A 3,280-nucleotide genomic window follows, 5' to 3' on the forward strand; every position below is an offset into this window, starting at 1 on the left:
ATTTAAACCAACTTTGTCAGAGTGTTAATTTTGTATACGTGGCTAAATTTAGTATACTCATGTTTTTGCTTGGAACTGTTTATTCATAAATGAGATTGGCCTGTACTGTACTTTTCCTTACTTATATTGCTATTGTCTGGTTTTGCTGTCATGGATAGATTCATTTTATAAAACAAATTGGGAATTTGTGTTAGTCTAGGGACATTATACGAGAAACAGATGCCAATTAATTGAGGATTAAAGGTACAAGAAACTTGCTAGGGCAAATGGCTGTGAGAGAAAGTGGGGAAGAGGCAGGGAGATCCACCAGACTGTGATACAAGTCTGACCCTGAATAAAGGAGAGAAGGTTGGTTGGGAGCATCTTAGAGTGCAGTGGGATGATTTTTCCTTTTTTTTGGCTGCGCTGTGCACAGGATCTTACTTCTCCAACCAGGAATCAAACCTGCAGCCCCTACAGTGGAAGCATGGAGTCTTAACCACTGGACACAGGGAAGTCCCGATTTTTCCATTTTTAAACTCCCTCTCTAATATACAATCTACTTCTGTTCTAAAAATTTTAACCTGCATTTTTTTTTTTTTTTTTTTTTTGGCTGTGCGGGGTTTTTGTTGCAGCACATGGGCTTCTCTAGTTGTAGAGCACAGACTCTGTGGTTGCAGCGTGCGGGCTTAGTTGCCCTGTGGCATGCGGGATCTTAGTTCCCCAACCAGGGATCGAACCCGTGTCTCCTGCATTGGAAAGCAGATTCTTAACCACTGGACTACCAGGGAAGTCCCTTAACCTGCATATTTATTTATTTTATTTTATTTTATTGGCCGTGCCACATGTGGGAGCCTGGGGTCTTAACAACTGGACCACCAGGGTAGTCCCTGCATATTTATTTAACAGCTTTAATCAATATCTTTATTCTTCTTTCAAACAATACATAGAGCTTAGAGTTCTTTAACATTAATCATTCTCTTTGAATTCATATGCTTTTGTAACCCAATATTTTAATTATATTGTTATTTCATTAATTTCACAAATCAGATATTTTGTTATTTTAAATAGTTGATATTTGTATGGATTTACCCATACGTTTAGTATTTTCTTTGCTCACTCTTCCTTCTTGTGTCTCAGATCTTCCATCTGGGATTATTTTCCTTCTACCCTGAAGTACATCCTTTAGAAGTTCCTTTCATGAGGATTTGCGGTAGACAGAATTCTAAGATGGCTCCCAAGATCCCTACCCACTTGTGTACACATTCTCTATAATCTCTTCCCCCTGGGTGTGAGCAGATCTCATGAACATGATAGAATTTTACTTCTGTGATTATGTTATATATTGGGTTAATGGGATTTGCTGATGTAATTAAAGTCTATAACCATTTGGCTTTGTGTGCGTGTGACTGAACAATATTTATTCGTCTACCATACTTTTCTTCACATCTTTCTACATTTGAGTTCCTCAAAGCTTTCCATGGTCTGTGTCATTCATTAATTTATTCATTAAATGATCTTAAATTTAATGAACTTAATTTATTAAATGAATAAATTAATGGAGTATCAACTGATCCAGGCATTGTTCTACAGTAATGAGTAGAACAGATAAACATCCATGAATTCAAGAAGTGTATATTCTAGTGGAGTAAGGGAGATAATAAAAATATATGATAAAATTACATAGCACTCATATGATGCTATGGACACAAGTGAAGCAAGAAAGGAAAGGAGTGCCATGATGAGGGGCCCAGTTTGATATTTTAGATAGGTTGGTGAGTTAAAGACTCAAGTAACCAATTGGCTTTGAGATAATCAAAGGGGAGGTTATTTTGGGTGGATCTGGCCTAATCAGGTGAGCCCTTTAAAAGCGTTCAGATAGAAGTCAGAGAGATTCTCCTGTTTATCATGAAGAAGCAAACTGCCACATTGTGGAGAAGGCCACGTGGACTCTAGTAGTTGAGTCTTCGGTTCTACGGTTGCAAGGAGCTGAATTTTGCCAATAACCAGTGAGCTTAGAAGAGGACCTGGAGCTCAGATGAGATTGCAGACCTGGATGACACCTTGATTTCGGCCTGGTGAGATCCTGAGCAGAGGACCAAGCTAACCTGTACCCAGACTCATTAGAAACTGTGAGATAATACATGTTTTCTTTTAAGCCAATGAGTTTGTAATAATTTGTTATGCAGCAGTAGACTACTAATACAGGATTTAGTGATAGCAAACTTCTTCAGTGTTGTTTGAAATGTCTTTATTGTACCTTCATTGTTTTTAAACTTCAATAGAAGTACAGTTGATTTAAAATGTTTCAGGTGTATGGGCTTCCCTGCTGGCGCAGTGGTTAAGAATCCTCCTGCCAATGCAGGGGACAGAGGTTTGAGCCCTGGTCCGGGAGGATCCCACATGCTGCGGAGCAACTAAGCCCGTGCGCCACAACTACTCAGCCTGTGCTCTAGAGCCCGCGAGCCACAACTACTGAGCCCACGCACTGCAACTACTGAAGCCCACACGCCTAGAGCCTGTGCTCCGCAACAAGAGAAGCCACCGCAATGAGAAGCCCGCGCACCGCAACAAAGTGTAGCCCCCACCCACCACAACTAGAGAAAGCCCGCGCACAGCAACGAAGACTCAACCCAGCCATAAATAAATAAATAAATAAATAAAGTGAACTGGGACATACCTTCGATTCTGGTACATTTCAAATTCCATTTTCCCCTCACCTTTCCCCAAATAACCAGTTAAGGAATTTAGCGTTTTTCCTATGTATGGGAAGATGCAAGAGTCTGGGCTCACTGAAATCATTTCTTTGATATGCACCACACCTATCTTAGCCTATATCCTGTATTTTCACATCCTGAGTGTCCTCAGGGCTCACCATAGGGAGTGGCTGCAGTCTGATGGCTGCTAGATGGCAGGTATTCTTCTTCCTGAGTTTCCTCAGCGTTCACCAGCTCAAGTTGGAGGGCTGCAATCGCCGATGACTGATCCTCTCCTCTTGGTAGGGAATCTGACCAATATTTGGGAGACATTTCACGATCAAATTTTGTCCCACGGTGCTGGGAGGCTCATCCCAGGTCAGGCAAAGATTCTTGATGTGCCACTCCAGGTGCTAATTTTTGGATTAGGCCCTATTGATAATTAAAGATTCTCTGGATCCTCTAATTATGATCCAGGAGACATTTTCCCTTGTTGCTTCTTCCCATACCTAGAATATTATTACAATTATTTTATGTTATAAAAGTGATTTATTTTCTTAAGATGTTTAGCCATAGAAGTTTTGTTTTGAGGCCTGGTTACACAC

General features: G+C 40.5%; 1 protein-coding gene across 1 annotated transcript in view; it reads left to right on the forward strand.

Moving 5' to 3' along the window:
* The window catches only part of LOC137206064 (retinol dehydrogenase 12-like), a 5,561-nt gene extending 5,554 nt beyond the window's left edge, over window positions 1-7 (forward strand). The window contains exon 6 of the mRNA XM_067704625.1: window positions 1-7. This exon is cut by the window's left edge and continues 1,188 nt beyond it. The gene's annotated coding sequence lies outside the window, so the exon portion shown is untranslated.
* The last annotated feature ends 3,273 nt before the right edge of the window (window positions 8-3,280 follow it).

The sequence above is a fragment of the Pseudorca crassidens genome, chromosome 14, assembly GCF_039906515.1.
Source record: "Pseudorca crassidens isolate mPseCra1 chromosome 14, mPseCra1.hap1, whole genome shotgun sequence".
NCBI lineage: Eukaryota > Metazoa > Chordata > Mammalia > Artiodactyla > Delphinidae > Pseudorca > Pseudorca crassidens.